The following is a 19,488-nucleotide window of genomic DNA, read 5'->3' as shown; positions in this document are numbered from 1 at the left end:
ACATTATTACTGTTCAATCTGATTCTCCATAAACCAACTTCACAAGACATCTGTTCTTGGCTTTTGAGCCAAGAAAGACAGAAATATGGTTATTTACTTCTGGTAAAGGATATGTGCTCATAAGCCTTACAAATAGAGCCAATTCTTGATTTTTGATGACACTTCTATCTCTCCTTTCTCCCCTATTTTTCATCTTCTGTTCACATTAGGTCATGTGTATAGCATAGAGTTCAGAATCAGAATTGGTTTCCAATCCCAGCTCTGCTACTTATTCCCTGTATTTCTATTGGCAGATCTCTTCTAGAGCTTCAATTTCTTTGCATCTGCAAAATAAGAAGACTGGATTCCTTGAGTTCTGAAATTGTTTCAAGCTCCAACTCCTATTATCTGTTTCATAACCATAAAGTACTATTTAAATATGAGCTATTATTATTACTACTATAATTATTATTTCCCCCACTGATCAATAGTTCCCCACAAGAAGAAATTATATGGGTGACTTTACTCACTGAATTGATTAAGCTGATGTTGAAATCAATATTTCTCTAAGAGGTCAAGCGTCAGCAAGCTGGTTTCTTTTAAAGTTTATATTTATATTAAGTCATTGTCTTTAGTTTATGGCCTAAGCATATGTTTAATAATATAATCTTTCCTAAAAACTAGATATCACCACATCAAAAATACTATTTTATATTACATTTATTCTAATCAGGAATTTTTATTTTATGATTGAAAAAGAAGCTTTTATCTTAGAAAAATGATTGATGAAGCAGAAGAATTAGATGATCACTGGCCTAGACCTTTCAAAAACAAATAAAAATTTTAGCAATCCTTTACTACATCTCTGCAATGTTCCTTGGACACATTCATTCATAAAATGAATTTTTTTCAGTCAACTTTAATATTCAAACCAAACTGATACACAACATACCCAAATTGACAATTGGGTTATGTACATATGATTTTCATGTATTCGATTCATGGGACATTTTTTAGTATCAGAAACTAAAATGAACATTTGATATGATTTGCACATTTCAAGTATCCACATACTTTAATTGGAGGAACTAAAACCAGGTCATGACTAACTAGCTATATGACCTTGGCCAAGACCTGAAACAAATCTGAAACTTTGTTTTATTATATTTAAACATATGTATTATAATAGCTGTTCTTCCTGGCTCACATAGGCTTTTATAAGGATCTAATGAGAAAATGCATGCAAAAATACTCTGGCAAGAGTACAGAACCATGATCTCCTAGAATATTCATTCATAATAATTCTTCACAATAAATATCATTCTTCACTGAACCAGGATCTCCTAGAATATTAATAAAATAAGAATCTAATTTGGAAAGCTCTCAATGATTAATAAAGAGAAGACTCATGCTTTATGTGCCACCCCAGCAACTTTATTAGAATGGAAATGTACCTTTACCCTCCTAGCCACTTCTAAGTATTTAGGTCATTGATGTTTCTTTTTATAAGTAGTCATGTGTGTCCCTGTAACGACAATAGCTAGTTTTGTGGGATTAGAAAATTTGATGAAAAAATCATATATATATGTATGTATGTATATATGTGTGTATATATATTTCCTCAAAATCTCTTTCAATACATTGACTCAACGGTTTATAATTTTCAATTTAAAAAATCCTTTGCATTGCAAAATTCACATAGCAAATTCAACTCCTATTCTTATTCAATGGCATAATTCAAAGGAAAACAATAACAATATTAGCTTACTTTTATATAATACTTACTATGGGCCAGATACTATGCTAAGCATTTTCCAACTATTTTCTCATTTGATACTCTCAAAGATCCTAGAAGTTAATTGCTATTATTATCCTCATTTTGTAGATGAGGAAACTCAGGCAAATAGAGAGTAAATGACTTTTCCATGGTGATAAAGTAAGGAAGGTCACATTTGAACTCAGGCCCTCCTGATTTCAGATTTAGCCTTCTGTCAACTGTACCTTCTAGCATAAAAAAAAAAATTCACAAACACATGTTTTTTTATGTATCACATGTGGTGTGTTTTGGGCACTGGGGTGACCTAAATAACAGTCTGGCTCATCTATACTTTGAACTTCTCCTTGTTGGACTACCCTTTCATACATTATTAACCCATACTGAACACACAATAACATTCAGCAGTTGCTCAGTCCAGTGGATTAAAACTTTGAACATGCAGGACCCAAAATCAGCAGGCAAAAGTTGAATGGCCAGATTCTCCAAAAGAAGAGGCAGAAATTTTGTCAGAACACCTAAATATTGCTAAGACATGGAAACTAAATGGGATCTACACAATGTGCAAGTCTGATAAAATTCTTTTAAAATTAGTAACACACTAGTGAATAGGTGTTTGTTTAGATTTTTTGTATCTTCCTGATGTTCATTTGAAGTAGACATAAAGCATTTTAGTTTTTAAATTCCAATTTGCTCTAAAAGCAAAAGTTAGCAAGTTCTCTGACTTCAAGACTTCAGTACAATAAATTTTACCCATGTCAGATTCATTTATGTAATATTAATAAATATGAGGACAGTTAGGTGGCAGAGTGATAGAATGCAGGACCTGGAGTGAAGACTCATCTTCCTAAGTGCAAACTCATGTGACCCTGGGCAAGCCATTTAACTCTGCTTCAGTTTTCTCTTCTCTAAAATATATACATATATATTCTATTTAAAAGTGAAGAAATATTCACTGTAACTTACTAAATGGAACAAATTTGATAAATTTTTCTGTCTAACTTCAGTTTCAAGAGCACTTTTCTTAGCCCTGGGTTAGATAAAAATATGAAATAAGACATGGTTCCTGCCTTAAAAGAGATCTTAATTGCTTAATCTAATTATACATTTCTTAGTAACCTCAATTTTCCAACAAGAGATGATGAAAATATATTCTTATCAGATTAGGCAAATGGGGCATATATATAATATATATATATGTAATATCATTTTAAATAATCCCATTGTACAATATTTTGTGAAAACTATTATGTAATATATTTATTAACTACACAAAAGTTTCATGGATGTAAATGAAATTTGTATTAAGATATTTAATATTTTAAAAACATTTAAAAGCACCATTATATATTCCATCTTAGAGTTTACCAAGTATATTACTATTTTTGGATAAATAGTATTATTCCCAGCTTTTAAAACTGATTTGTAACATAAAAGAGGTCACCTAACTGAATGTGGGGGGGGGGGGTCATGAAATTCTAATTTATTATCAGTAAATGTTTGCCTATTTCATCCACCTATATAACTGGGATCCCTTGGAATCACAAGTTGAAAAAGTTTAAGAAACCCTGCTTTAGCTAACCACTGTGCCTTTATGAGGTTGATTTTGTTAGCAAAAATTTGTGGTTCAATTGTTGCCATCAGGTCCGACTGACTCTTCAAGACCTCATTTGGGATTTCTGGGAAGAGATATTGGATCGGTTTGCCATTTCTTTCTCCTGCTTACTTTGCTGATAAGGGAACTGAGGCAAATACGTGATTTGCTCAGGGTAACACATTTAGTAAGTGTCCAAGATCAAATTTGAACTCAGATCTTCTCAAGTACAAGCCTGGAACCTTATCTGGGGCACCAGCTAGCTGCCCAACAGAAGTTCAGTTTGAGTTTAATATTCTTGTTTAACATTTTATTTCAATTAAGCACCTTACATTCATTGGATATGAAGATTTCATCTGAGTATTTCAGGGTCTTTGATGTATCACTACAGACTGAAAATGAGACAGGTTTTGATGGAAGATAGTACATTCTATTTTTGCCTGCTTTTCCTGGCTATAGTTGACATTTTGTACTGTACTAAGACTCTGATTTGTCATTAAAAAAGCATCTGTGCTGTATGCTGATAACCACTGATAGATGGATTTTATGTCTCCTTTCATTTTGCCATTCTTAGATGGCACTGTGATATCATAGTGTAAGTCAAATAACATAATGTTTTGCATCATTTTAATGAGTATGGAAGATTATGCTAATGTAAATTAATGTATTTCATTGATGAATGTTAGAAAAATTTTGAATCTGACAAATGCAATCCTGGATATTTTGCGCATTGCTGAAGTGAAGGGTAGGAAACCCCTCCTCCCATTGACCACAGGATTTGAAAGAGCTCTTCCCAACATACAGAAATGCACAAATCTAGTGGATTCAATATGTCTATTATGTGTTAGAGTCAATATTCTCTTTCCATGTGGGTATTTTTATTATTATTTTTTACAGACAAAATCGATTAGTTCTGGTCTGTTCCCATGGAAACAAAGCTATGTCAGGGGACTATAAATCTGCCATCTCAAAGAATGGAAGCTTGGCCAGGACTATGCATAAATAAGAGGGTAAACCTGGAGGAGGAATTCAAATGTAGTGTGTGATAAAGACACTAGATCTAGAGTCTGAGGGCCTGGCTTCCAGTTCTTCCCTTACTGCTTACTATCTGCTTGACTTTAGGCAAAATAATTAACTTCCTGAGTCTTTAGTTTCCTCATTTATCAAATGAAAGATGGACAAAACGATCTCTAAATTCTATGTTCCTAAACATTTTCCCATGGTCATATATATTATATCCCAAGACAAATAGGGAGCCAAGGGTTCAAAATGTAATTTTCCCATAGGACTCTATTCCTAAATCCCATAGGACTCGTTTATTTTAATCTTTTAATTTTTATCATAATCATAAGTACACTTGCTTTTTCTCTCCTACTACATTTTAAACTCCTTGAGGAAAGGAATATGTTTGCTTTCTCAGGATCACTCTCCCCTGAGTGAGAGTGATTTCTCTACTTTGTGCCTGACACAGAAACATGGTAAGTATCCAGTAAATGTTATAGAACAGAAACTGCCTAAAAAATACTGGGTTTATTACTGGAAGTCATATGAATTAAGATCTGAGAAATATATCAGATATATTAGTTACATCCAAAATCATGTAATACATTTCAGGTGATGTAAGTTGTTCAAAGTAACATGACTAGTGAGTGGCAAACCCAGATGGGCCAGATGGCCCAAATCCCAGTCTAGCCTTCATTCTATTATTTCTACACACTTGGGAGGAAGTTTGTTGTTGCTGTTGTTTTTAAAAGATTTAAATAGTTTTGAAATTACCATATATTTTGTTAATGTATCAGTTAACAAAACTCTCTGAATCCTTTGTGTATAGAGACAAGACTAAGAATTATTAAAATTTTAAAAGTAGGCCTTTTTTTCTTACCATATTTGTCGATGTAATTTAACAATATTTATGCATATTGAATTTTCCCATACTAGATTGTAAGGTAGGGTGTCTCCTGAACTTTGTATTTCCCTCTATACGTAGCAGAGTCTTCTGCATATACTAAGCATGAATTAAATACATGTGAAATTGAACTGAAAATATGATGATTAGTGAATCCTAACTTTCATGGAGTTTACATCTTCATGAGATTTTTAAAACTTTAAAAATGCAAAAATAAATAAAGCTAAACATATGTACAAATGATGCTTATACATTATTATCCATGTGACAGAGGATTATCAAAGGCAAATTTAAATTCTAGACTAAAATCCAGCATAAAAGAATTTTCTTTGTGAATCTAATTAACTCACATTTATTCAAGAAAAGGCTAGTTGGATTATTCATGCTCCCTGTTTCTTTTCCTTTTCTTCCCTTCTGTTATCTGCCTTTTGGCTACTTCATATTTTATCATCACCTGCCAGCAAGGAAAAGGAGAGAGAAAGAATTCAAATCAACAAGTTCTACTGCAGGTCTAGTAAATGGTTTAGTGAGAAAAAGAGTAGAAAAGTTAGTTTTCCCTGATCTCTGTCATAAGGAACATTGAAAACTGATTAAAGCATGTCTCTCTAGGTTCTAGTCTTATTTTGAGACAACCTTATAATGGGATATTTTGAAGAGCCTTTTGACTCTTATCTAAATCTGTAAAAAGGACTAAGCTTTGACTGTAGTTTATATTTTCTCTGCTATCATGAGTAGGGAAAAAAAAAAGGAAAAGAATTTGGCAAACCTTGTCTTTCTCCATCCCCTGGAGCCTTTAAAGTACATCATCCAGAAGAGGGGAGAGCTTTGAGGTCTTTCCAAACAAGATCTGACAGGCCCCTAAACTTAGTCAGGCCATGTCATAACCAACAACTCACTGAAGATTTAGAAATCTTTCTCTCTCTGCTGCCAGATGAGCTGTGAACCAATTTACCAAAAACAAACCTGTTTTGTTTAATTAGTACATAAACTCAATATCTTTTTTAAAAAATTATATAGGTTTTTCTCTTCCTGACATGAACATTCCATTCCACAACTCAAGGTTCTCCCTGCTTGTGTTTAAAAGTATATGAGGTATAAGCAGATTAGAGAAGAGAAAAAGGAACATTTACACATTTTTAAAATCAGAACATAACTGAATTTATAGATTAGTGAATCAATATTTGAATCCAGTTTTCATAATTGTAAACTGTCTGAAACAATAGAGTGCCTTAGATTTATATAGTACCTTTTTTTCTGAAAAGCTGATTTTTTTTTTCTTTTTGATTAGCTCATTTATTTTCACATCTCTAGAAGAAATGCTGTATTTTTTTCCACTAGTATATTATCCTACAGTACCTGTAAGATATCTTAATCAACATGAATGTGGTTTCTAATGTTTTGTAATCAACATGTAGTAATGTTCATCTGAACACACAACCATGTTCATTAAAATTCTTTCCCTTTTATCTGTTTTCCCTTCTTCCTCTTTTCCTATCTTCAAAATCTTCCATGTCCAAAGAATAGCTATAAATATGTGGTTCAGAGTAGGAAACATATGCATCCTGCTCTTAATTTGTTATATTTTTATTGAATGACCAGAATAATGCCAGTTTGCCTATCTAACAATTTCTAAAAGTAAAGCTATCGTAATTTGGTGAGAATATTGAACTCTGGCTCTTTGTAACCTAAGTTTATCAACCTTTGTACACTCTGTCAAGGCAACCTTAAGTAATAATTATGGGTTTATGCATCTTTATTGTTGTTCAGTCATTTTTCACTAGTATCTGACTCTTCTTTACCCCATTTGAGATTTGTTTAGCAAAAATACTGGAATGGTTTGCCATTTCCTTCTCCAACTTATTTCACAGAAAGAGATAAGAAAACAGGAGTAAGGGGGCAGCTAGGTGGCGCAGTGGATAGAGCACCAGCCTTGAATTCAGGAGGACCCGAGTTCAAATTTGATCTCAGACACTTAACACTTCCTAGCTGTGTGACCCTGGGCAAGTCACTTAACCCCAGCCTCAGGGAAAAAAGAAAAAAAAAAACAGGAGTAAGTGACTTGCCCAGGGTTACAAAATTAGTGAGTGTCTGAGGTCAGTTTTAAACTAAGGAAGACTACTTCAGTCCCAGCATTCTATGCACTGCTGCCCCTAGAACTGAAATGAATGATGAATAATTCCACAGTAGGCATTTTTTGTTGCCATTTTTTTAGTCTAAGTGTAATAATCCATAACTTCACATTTAAATGTCTTAAACACATTTTAGCAAATATAAATACACAAAGGATTTTTTAAAAGAACAATTTCATTTAATTACAAAAAGGATAGATAGATATAGAATGTGCATTAATAAAACTCTGACTTGAGATGGCTGTTGAAAGAAATTTGACTTTGGATTGAGAAGATTTCAATGACACATCCTGGCTTGGAGATTTGGGTTATATCACTTCCCCTTTCAGTGACAAGGCAGTTCTCTAAGTCTGTAAAGAACAGAGCAGGTGCTAAATTACATCAATAAAGGCATTTTTCCATAGATTAAAATAATTGATTTGGTATAAATCTAATTATGGAATTTTTCTGAAAATACTGAATTCTCATTGACTTTCTTTATCATTCTATTTAAAACTTAGTCATGCAAAATGAAATAATATTTGGGGGGAAAGGATGACAAGGATTATAATTTTTGATAAAAATATTTAGTCAATAAAATAGTTAATTTTACAATTAAAATATTAAATTACTTGATTTGGTATACAATATCTTAATACTAGGTAAAGTTAACTCTGAAACACAATAGTTTATTTTAAAATTCTGATTTGTATTCCAGTAACAATATTTGTTTCAATGACTAGTCACTTGGCTGCTCTTCTCTCCTACAATGACACAAATCCCAAGAGGGCTAACTAAGTAACTTGTGTTTCTCAGTGTGTTCATGTTATGTGCTGAAATCTTATTTTAATACATAATGTTTTCTTTCTCTCTCTGATGACCAAGTCTGAAAGAAAAAAGTTGGCTGGCAACACTGCACCAAAACTTGCTGAAAATGCACTGATCTATATGTATAGTCTTTCACTTTGTGGATAGAGAGATTTCTTTGTCTATTCTCTATCTCAGGAGAACCTCTCCCTTAACTTTTTTAATAAGAAAAGGGAACACCATATTTGATTTAAACTGTTAAGTCTTTGGTCTGTCAGATACACAATAAGGATTGTTTGTCACTGACCTAGACTATATTATACAAGGAGTCAAAGTGAGGGATGTTTTATGATATATTTTAAATATGCTTATTTGAATGTTAGAAAACTCCATTACATATGGGTATTTATTTGGAGATTAATTTCAGTCTCATAATCATACTTCTGTAACCTTTGACACAAACATGCCTGAAAGACTTGTGAATGGTTTCACAGAATATTGGATGTGGCTATCATTGGCTTTATGACAAACTCATTATTAAATTCTTTGGTGTTTCGTGCACCCAAAGTCTGAGCAATTCACAGATTGACTTTTCACAGAAAACTTCCTCAGATTAGATACCATATAGAAAAACAGTATTTACTATTGTAAATTTACTATTTATATCTATATGAGAGATATAAAACACTCTCTCCCATTGCCTGCAGTATTCTCTCAAACAAGTACATAGAGTCCAGGGAAAGCGGGCTGTATCTTGGAGCACTTGGGGCAAAGAGATAACTAATAGCTCTTGTAAATTCTTTTTTTTGGAGTACTCAAGATGTTTCCCTCAAATGTGGGTATAGCTTTTCTTTTGGGTTCCTTGTAGAATCTTGAATCTTTCTCTTTTCTTCCTGTCTAATTCCTGATTCAGACACTGTAGCCTGGTATTGATGTCCTGGGAACACTACTCAGACACTGATTAAAAAAAAAAAAAAAAAAAAAAAAAAAAGTTCAACCCCTTTAGTCTTTTAAGGTTCATGATGTCCTCTGGACAAAATACCAGGAAGCAGAGGAAGGAGAGAGGCCAAGGTTGGGAATCTGCTCTTCCTAAAATATGCTTCCTTCTTAGGGACTTGGCTGAGTTTTTTTTTCCTATGCTTGCAATTGCTGAAATTCCCAGTTCTAACTAGCTTATTGGTATTTGTTCAGGTTGTAGTCAAATTCCTTAATATATATATATATTTCTCATATATTTCATTTCATCCCATGAGTGATTGTTTTCACTCAACAGTCAAGAGTCTCACATCTTTAAACTGGTTGGGATGAGTCTTTTTGATCAATAAATCTTTGCTTTTACACCAATAACCTTCCACCCTCCCCCTTGACATTACTCATTGATACTCCTCTTTCGGTTGTGTCCTCTGGAGCCTTCATTGTATTTTTAACAAAATTCCTCTTCAACTCAGATCTCTTGCTGTCAGTTTTCTTTGAGCTCCTTGCAATAACAACAGCTTAGCTTTTGCTGGATAATACCAAATCCTGGGCCAGCTTCTCTAGTACTGAGTGTACCCACCTTCAACCATCTTGAATCAGGCAGGAATAGCAAACAGATTGCTAGCTTATCACTTCCACTTTCAACCTTCTTGCTTGCTACTATAATTAAATAATCTATTTTCCTTCAACATTCACCCCATCCAAACATATCACCCTGTATAGATCTTAGTGGCAATTATTTATTAGCCACCAGGTCATTCTCCATTCTTTCTCAAGGAATTTGATTACACTCTTTTGAAATGGCTTATGCTTTTCTTCTTTATTGAAATCCATGCCCTTATATTTGTGGATTTAAATATATACATATGCATATATATATAATATGTCCCATTAAAAACCTTTATTTTTAGTTCATTAACTTCCTCAAATTCCATAGATGGCCTATACCTTCACTTCTTCTCAATGTCCGATAAAAATGATCACAATCTAGCTCTCATTATCACCACAATTATCTCACCTTAATTATATCCATAATTCTTAAATTCCTCTATTTCACCATAAACATATATCTCTTCTTCTATCTGTCCCTCTGCCTTCTACTTTCTAAACATATTCTTTTTTCGTCCTCATCACAATCCCTCCCTGTTTTTCCAGTCTGTTTATCACCCATGCTCTGTCCTCAATTTTATTTGGAATCTTAAATTTAATTAATCTCTTCAATTCTCCATTATCCTCGACTCTCAATTCCTTGCTACTTCATCACTTTCTAAATTCTAATCCTGATTTTGTTCCCACCATCCATCTTGACTTCTACTGGAGTGATGATGAACACTGCTATAGGAAGTCATAAAACTTTTCATACTCACTACACTACGGATTTGTCCTGCCTAATGTTAAAAGGGCTCTTCTTAACCCATCCACATTGTGTTACTCTTTCTTGATTCTCTATTCCCTATTGTAGTGATAATTTAAAATATTTTCTCTTCTTAGATCACTCACATCAACCCCTCTCCTCTCCCTTTCAACAGAGAACTTTGCTTCATACTTACGTGTTAAAATTGAAACCCTTCTTTCATAGGCTTCCATTTCTCCTCAACACTATGCCTCACTATCATTAACCATTCTATCCCTTGCTTTAGCCTCTGAGGAAAATGGTCTTTTTTCCTTGAGCAAGCTAACTTTTCTACTTAAAACCTTGATCCTTAGCCTTCTTTTCTCCTAGAGTTTGTCTATCCCTTGCCCATCCCATTTAGTTACCCCTTCTCCCTACTCAGGCTTTCGTCTTTCTTTATCCAGCAGCATCTTCTTTTCTTCAAAAAAAAAAAGTTATCTAGAGCAACCCATTATTTAAAAAAATAAAATCCTTCATTTGACTATGTAAACCCATTAAGTTATTATCTCTTTACTCCTTCACAGTCAAACTCCTAGGGGAAAAAAACAGCATTCATGTATTACAGGTAGAGAGAGAGTAGTTTTAAAAAGCACACACACAGGAAAAATAACGTATACTTTCTCATCTGGCATTTACTTCTTTTTCCCCTACTCACTTATGTGCTCACAATCTGATTCCTGAGCCCCAAAACTCAATTGAAATTGCTTTCATAAAGTGCAACAATGATCATTTAATTGCAAAATCTAATGATTTTTTCTCAGTCCTCATCTGTCTTGACATTGTTGGTCAATGTTGACCTTCTTAGAAATTTTATTTTTCCTGTATGTTTTTTTTAATTACTCTCTTCCTTCTTTGTCTCTTTGCTTGTAATTCACTGTCCGAACTTCTATTTGTAACTGCTTCTATTTTTATTCCAATATCTTAGAAGTCCTTTTGCTGTATTCCTAAAGATGTTCCCTTTAGGATATGAACAGACAATTCTCAGATAAAAAAATTAAAACCATTTCTAGTCATATGAAAAGGTGCTCTAAATCACTATTGATCAGAGATATGCAAATTAAGACAACTCTGAGATACCACTACATACTACTCAGATTGGCTAAGATGACAGGAAAAGATAATGACGGATGCTGGAAGGGATGTGGGAAAATTGGGACTCTAATTCATTGTTAGTGGAATTGTGAATGGATCCAGCCATTCTGGGGAGCAATTTGGAACAATGCTCAAAAAGTTATCAAACTATGCATACCCTTTGGTCCAGCAGTATTTCTACTGGGCTTATATCCCAAACAGATCTTAAAGGAGGAAAAGGGATCTACATGTGCAAAAATGTTTGTGGCAGCTTGTTTTGTAGTGGCAAAAAATTGGAAACTGAGTGGATGCCCATCAGGTGGAGAATTGCTTAATAAATTGTGGTATATGAATGTTAGGGAATATTATTCTATAGAAATGATCAGGAAGATGATTTCAGAGAGACCTGGAGAGACTTACATGAACTGATGCTAAGTGAAATGATCAGAACAAGAGATCATTGTACATGGCAACAGCAATATTATATGACAATTAATTTTGATGGACATGCCTCTTTGCAGTGAAATAATTGAGGCCAGTTTCCATGATCTTGTGATGAAGAAAGCCATCTTTTTAGATGGCTTTCTGGGTATAGTCCAGAGAGAGGACTGTGGGAACTGAGTATGCATCACAACATAACATTCTCACTCTTCTTATGGTTGTTTACTTGCATTTTGCTTTTTAACTCATTTTCTTTCCTTTTTGATCTGATTTTTCAAATGCAGCAAGATAATTATATAAATATTTTAACATATACTAGACTTAACATATATTTTAACATGTATAACATATATTGGTCATCTAGGGGAGAGAGTGGGAAGAAAGAGGAAAATTTGGAACACAAGGCTATGCAAGAGTCAATGTTGAAAAATCATCCATATGTTTTAAAAATAAAAAGCTTTAATAAAAAAACAAGATTTTTTTAGATATGATGTATATTTTTTCTGGGTTCTTAGAATCTGCCTTTTCTCATTAGATATAGTCTGTCCTTGGAACCTTGAGACACTGTTGAGTTGTTGATGTAAATCCTCAGGTCCTTCAAAGTTTTTAAGGTTCCCCTATGACCAAGGGAGGAAAAGAACAAAACCAAGGAGTGAGGCAAAAGTTCTTCTCCTCCAAGAGTTTCCTTCTCGTGACTTTGTTCTCTCTCCCCTCCATTGTAAGATAAGACATTCAGATTCCCAGGTTTCAAACTGGATCCACTTTTCATAACAACTCACAGACTGTGTTAAGGACCATGCCTAGGTAAAGGGGCAGGTCAATTCTCAGAGAGCCTCCACAGCTAGGAATCACAACATCTGAAGGAGTTGCAAAGCTGCCTTTTCTGACACAGGTGTTGCTTGTGGACTGGGAATGAAATAAATTGGAGGCAGAGGTAAGACTAACACCTAAAACTCTGTGCCAAAAAAAAGTTAAAATGGGTTCATTATTTAGACATAAAGAATGATAATGTAAGAAAATTAGGACAACAAGGGATAGTCTGCCTATCAGATCTGTGAAGAAGGAAGGAATTTATGGCCAAAGAAGAACTAGAGAACATTATAAGATGAAAAATAGATAATTGTGATTTTATTAAATTAAAAAGGTTTTATACAAACAAAATTAATGCTACCAAGATTAGAAGAAAAGCAGAAAGTTCAAGGGGGAAAATTAAATTCAGTGTTTCGGATAAAGGCCTCATTTCTAAAATGAATAGAAAATTGACTCAAATTTATAAGGATATAAGTAATTCCTCAATTGATAAATGTTTATAACCAGACAATTTTCAGATGAAGAAATTGAAGCCATTTCTAGTCATGTGAAAAAATGCTCTAAATCACTATTTACTAGAGAAATACAAATTAAGATACCTCTCAGATTGGCCGAGATGACAGGAAAAGATAATGATAAATGTTGAAAGGAATGTAGGAAAACTGGGGCACTAATGCATTGTTAGTGGTCTTGTGAACCAATCCAACCATTCTGGAGAGCAATTTGAAATTATACCCAAAGGGTCCATATCCCAAAGAGATAATAAAAAAGTTTGTGTTTGTAGCAGCTCTTTTTGTAGTGGTGAGTAATTGGAAATTAAGTGGATGCCCTTCAATTGGGGAATAGCTGAATAAGTTATGGTATATGAATGTAGTGGAATATTATTGTTCTGAAAGAAAAAAATGAGTAGGCTGACTTCAGAAAAGCCTGGAAAGACTTATATGATGCTAATTGGAGTAAGTAGATCCAAAAAAAAAATTGTACACGGCAAAAAGGAGATTATGTGATGATCAACTATGAGGGATTTGATTCTTTTCGACAGTGAGGTGATTCAAGACAATTCCAATAGATTTGTGATGAAAAAGAGCCAGCCACAAACATCCTTCTATTTCTATATAATCTATATCTAGTTAGCTATATATGTATATATATATATATACATATATATATATTTAAATAATTACCATCTAGATACCTACAATTCTCACATCTATCCTGCTTGCTGACCTCTGATCTTGTATCTGTAACTGCTTTTCAGACATCTCAAACTGTATGTTCAGTAGGCATCTTCAACTAAACATATCTGAAAGAAAATTTATTATCTTCCTCCCTAAATTTCAAGGCAACATCATCTTCCTGGTCCCTCAGGCTCACAATCAAGAGGTAATTCTGGGCTCATTATTTCTCACACTAGATATAGAATTTGTTGATTTGACCTTCAGTTTTCACCTCTTGAATATATGCCCCCTTCTCTCCTCTAACACTGCCACTTCTCTACTGCAGACCGTCATCACCTAATAGCTGGACTATTGCAAAAGCCTGTTGGTGAGTCTGCCTACTTCAAGTCGAAATTTCCCCATTTCAATCCATCCTCCATTTGGCCATCGAAGTGATTTTCCTAAATTGAAGTTCCTGTCATGTTAGCTACTACCCAATAAACTCCAGTGGCTACCTAGGAACAAATGCAAAAGGCTCTGTTTGACAGTCATAACCTTTCATAACCTACCTCCTTTTTACTTTTCTAGTCTTCTTATACTTTGCTCCCTAACTCTTACTAATTTAAGAGTGTAATACTGGTCTCCTGATTGCTCTATGAATCAAAATACCCATATAATACCGTGTTTCCCCAATAATAAGACCTATCCTGAAAATAAGACACCCACATACTCTTTAATATTCCGCTAAAATAAGCCCTCCCCCGAAAATAAGCCCTATCGAACTTACTATGAAAACGGTCATCATGGTGATCCCCTGCGCTATATGCTGCATAGCGGTACCTTCAGTAAGCAGCGCCGCCCTCCCCTCCCGGGTGAAACGCACGTCGCGCTCCGAGCTGCATCCAATCAGAGCTGCAGCAGTGAGCGCGTCATCCTCTTCTTCCCTGGTGATTTGCTTGCTGGCGCAAGACATCCAGGCTGGAATTCAGGGTATGGATACTTATGACGATGTTGTTGAAGAAGATGACATGATCATTATTGAATAAAGGTAAAAAAATTTTTGTTCACATTTACCTGTTTATTAAAATTGCTGTCAATGTTCATTAAAATAAGCCCTCCCCTGAAAATAAGCCCTCTGGTGTTTTTTAGTCCCAAAAAAATAATAAGACAGTGTCTTATTATCGGGGAAACACGGTAGCTCTAGGCATTTTCTCTGGCTGTCTCCCAAGCCTGGAACAAGTCTTACTCCTTTTTTCCAGCTCTTTACCTCCTTGGTTTTTCTAAAGTTCCAGATAAACTCCTACCTTCTACAGGAAGCCTTCTCCAACTCCTCTTAATTACAGTGCCTTACCTCCATTAATTATTGCCCATATATTGCTTGCTTTGTGTATAGTTGTTTTCATATTGTCTCTCCCATTAGATTGTAAGGTTCTTGAGGACAGCAACTGTCTCTTTTTTGTGTTTCCAGCACACACACACACACACACACACACACACACACATATGTATATGTATGTGTATGAGTTGTAGCCAGAGCCATTTGTCAGTGGCTGCTGGAGGTCTAACTCAGACCTGTAGAATGGATCTCTTCATGTGAGAGGAGGAGGATGATGATGATGATGATGATACAAGGAGACTGAGAGGCAGTTGCATTGTCTGACCTCTCTCCTCTTCCCTCTTGCCTCCCATTTATTTCATTCCCAATCAACAATCTTCGAGGGCTGCTTTGCAACTCCTTCAAGTTAATTATAAACAGCTGTGGAGACACCTGGAGGATTGACCTGCCCCTTCACCTAGGCATGTTCCTTCATAATTCCCCATTTTTTGTTTTATGGGAGTGTGATTATTTTCTCCCCACAGCATGGTCAGTAAGTTTATGCATTAGCTATTACCTGAATCCACATGCTAAAATATTTGAGTCCACATGCTAACACAAACAGCACTACAGCAGGTGTTGAATCTTGTGAGATGTAGTGGAGGCAAACTTTCAAATTGAGAAGAGGGCTATAGTCAGAACAAGCATTTTTTATAAGTCTCTCATCAGTCTCCTGGCTCGGCCCTTTGATGTGTTGGCCCATTTAATTACCCAGATTAAAAAAAAAAAAAAAAAAGTCTTACTTCGTCTCTTCTCCCTTTCTTCCCTGTGGGTTACTGAAGGAACTCTGGGAGGATCCTATTCACGAACAGCTCTTGGGCGATGCTGCTTCTTTGTTTCTTGTATTTCTTATGCCCCATATCCAGGCACCATATATGTATATGGATATAAGTGCTTAATAAATGTTTATTGATTGATTTAGATGATGGTATAAATAATAATGTGCTGCCATGTTTTTCATGACTATGTATTTTTTAAAATTTCTTTTTCCCCCTTTTTTTTCAGTGGAGGTGAGAGGCACAAAGAACAGATTTCTGTTCATTTTTTAAATAGAGAGATGGAGTACTATAGATATGAAATGTAGCATGAATTTTCAAATGGAGTCACTGTATTACTATTTTTACTCTACTGCTTTAATTTGTTAAAAGAGAACTATCAAGAAGTAGAAGTAAAGGGAAAGAATTCTGGGAAAATAGTAGAGAAGGTCAGAAAATTCCAAGCTCTACAGATTTCTCCCCTCCCCCATATCCCCCCAAAACTAGACAAAACCATGCCTCAGGGAAAACATAGAGCAGTTAAAAACAAATAGGAGTTAGTGCAGAACAGAGGTCCTCCTGGAAAAAGATCCCAAGAAAAATACCAGGATAGAGGTTTGGGAGCTTGTAAAATGTAAACATCTCTTCACTAGTTCCACTGAAATAAAAAGGAGCTAACCCTGAGATTGTTTAAATTGGGGAACAGCTCTAGCCCTTGCCACTGGAAGTTTCACTTTCCAGACAGTGTCAGATATGTGCTGTGTGAGAACAGAAAGACTGAGGGAATCTCTGCTGATAAGCAAAGCCAGACCCAGATGTGCTATAGACACAGGTGCCAGGGAGAAAGGGAGTGGACATACATCTGGTGAGTGAAGAAGCAATGGGGCAGGGTAGTTGATTTACAGAAGGGTGGGCTTCTTAGTTTCAGATTCTGGGCCAGAAGGAAGAACTGAAGTAGGAGTTAAGGCCTGAGGCAACACTGTCCCTAGATGTCACTAGATGTGATTATACTAACAAGTTCTTATTAAAAAAAAAAAAAAAAAAAAAGGGGGGGGGGGAGCATTCAACAAATTGTCAGACTTTCAGGATTTTGTTGCCAAAAAAACACACACACACACAAAAAAAAAAACTCTGAATTTTTATCATAAGAGATCATAAAAGAGGAGAAAAGACCCATATGTGCAAAAATGTTTGTAGCAGCCCTTTTTGTAGGGATAAGGAACTGGAAACTGAGTGGATGCCCATCAGTTGGGAATGGTGGAATAAGTTATGGCATATGAATGTTATGGAATATTATTGTTCTGTAAGAAAGGATCAGCAGGCTGATTTCAGAAAGACCTGGAGAGACTTATATGAACTGATGCTAAGTGAAGTGAGTAGAACCAGGAGAACATTGTATACATCAACATTATGTGTTGATCAAATCCGATGGACTTGAGTTTTTTCAGCCATGAAGTGATTCAGGACAATTCCAATAAACTTGTGGTGGAGAGAGCCATCTGCATCCAGAAAGAGGGTTGTAGAGACTGAATGTATATCACAACATATAGTATTTTCACCTTTTTTGTTGTTTGCTTGCTTTTTTTCTTTCTCACTTTTTCCTTTTTGATCTGATTTTTCTTGTGCAGCATGACAAATGTGGAAATATGTATACAAGATTTGCACAAGCTTACTATATATTGGATTACTTGATGTCTAGAGTAGGAGTTGGGGGAAGGCAAAGAAAAATTTGGAACACAAGGTTTTGCAAAGGTGAATGCTGATATCTTTGCATGTATTTTGAAAACAAAAAGGTACTAAAAAAAATCCTGAACTTAATGGAAAATTTGACATAAGAATTAAGAGAAATATAAGGTAAGTAGCAAAGACTAATTTCAAGGGACTGAATAAGGACATACTGTTTATGTTTTATACATGGAAATAAATGTCTGAGGCAGTCATTAGTACATGAGGAGTTCAAAAAAATGATTGGAGTGGAACAGAATATGTTATTCTAAAAAACAAAACCATGTAGGAAAAGATTAAAAACAATAATTAGGTTATACAAAGGAGATACAAAGGCAAGAATTGACATAAAAGAATTAGATGGGGGAATAGGGCTGGTAGTTCTAAAATCCTACTCATAAGGAATAGGTTAAAAAGGGAACAAGAAGAAGGGGAAAGAATAGGATAAGGCAAGTATAGAAAGATTTATAGATTAACAGGAATGGGATAAAATGTGTAGACTAATGGAAATGGGAAAAAGAAGGAGGGAAAGGTGGGAGAAATAGATAAGGAAGGGTTCCTTAAGGAAAAGGAGGCTAAGTAATAGCTAGGCAAGCCAGAAGGTAGAAGTAGAAGAATAGGCAAGAAGAAAAAAAAAAAAAAAAAACAAGAGATCCACACAAATACAATAATAATAATCAGAAGTAGACTTTATTAGGAAAAAAAAGTAGAGGTAGTAATAATTGATCTCAAAGTTAAAATTGAAATAGATTCACTCAAAATATAAAAAGAAGGAAATCGTATTATATGTCAGTCATATCAATATTATTTTGCACTATTCAAAATAGCTAGGTAGTATGAGGTTGGAATATTGCTATGGCACAGGAAATGAGTGGATGAATTTAGAAAAATATGGAAAGACGTGGATTTAAGAAGGATGATGTTATCTATCTTCAGAGAAATAGAGGATAAACAAGTATAGTACAACCTTACCTAAGATGTATATGAATATATATGTGTATATGTGGGTATGATAAGAGGAATCTAAGTATATGTATGTGTATATGCATATGCATATATGTAGATATGTGTATGTGTATGTATATGTGTGTATGCACACACCCACATAAATATATCTGTGCTTAACTGTACCTGCTTGGGGAGTGGGGATTGTGAGGAAGGAAAGGGGGGGAAAAAGAGCAAAGTAAAAAAATGCATAGCAGAGAGCAAAAGAAAATCTAAAAGGAAGCAAAGATGGATAGTTCTGGATACAATGTGTCCTACTATTCTATATCCTTTTTTGGACATGGAAATTTATTGTTACTTATTTTGAATCCTCATGTTCTGCTGACAAATTTTTTCCTGTCTTTTTTTCCTATTTTGTATTTGTTCCAAATAAATAAATACATTTAAAAAAAAAAGAAGTGGAAGTAGTCTATAAATATAATATAAAAAGAAAATATATGATAAAGTTTATTTCAAAAGAAAGGTAATGACATAAGTAAGAGATAGTGCAAAGAAAAAAGACAGGATTATTTTAACTGATAGACTCTAAGGAATGACAGAAATATATTTATAATAACATTTTTCAATATTTGTTGACCATTAATTATGGCTATGACAGAAATAGGGAAGGTAG

General features: G+C 34.5%; 1 protein-coding gene across 2 annotated transcripts in view; it reads right to left on the bottom strand.

Moving 5' to 3' along the window:
- Positions 1-19,488, bottom strand: part of SCN3A (sodium voltage-gated channel alpha subunit 3) — a 132,797-nt gene that overhangs the window by 93,524 nt on the left and 19,785 nt on the right. Inside the window, exon 2 of one of the 2 annotated variants that reach the window (XM_074303243.1) lies at positions 5,604-5,707. The exons of the other annotated variant lie outside the window; for it this stretch is intronic. The gene's annotated coding sequence lies outside the window, so the exon portion shown is untranslated. The remainder of the gene's footprint in view (positions 1-5,603; positions 5,708-19,488) is intronic. 2 annotated transcript variants of the gene reach the window in all.

The sequence above is a fragment of the Sminthopsis crassicaudata genome, chromosome 3, assembly GCF_048593235.1.
Source record: "Sminthopsis crassicaudata isolate SCR6 chromosome 3, ASM4859323v1, whole genome shotgun sequence".
Taxonomy (NCBI): Eukaryota; Metazoa; Chordata; class Mammalia; order Dasyuromorphia; family Dasyuridae; genus Sminthopsis; species Sminthopsis crassicaudata.
Note: the sequence above shows the minus strand (reverse complement) of the source record. Positions and strands in the feature narration are given on the sequence as shown.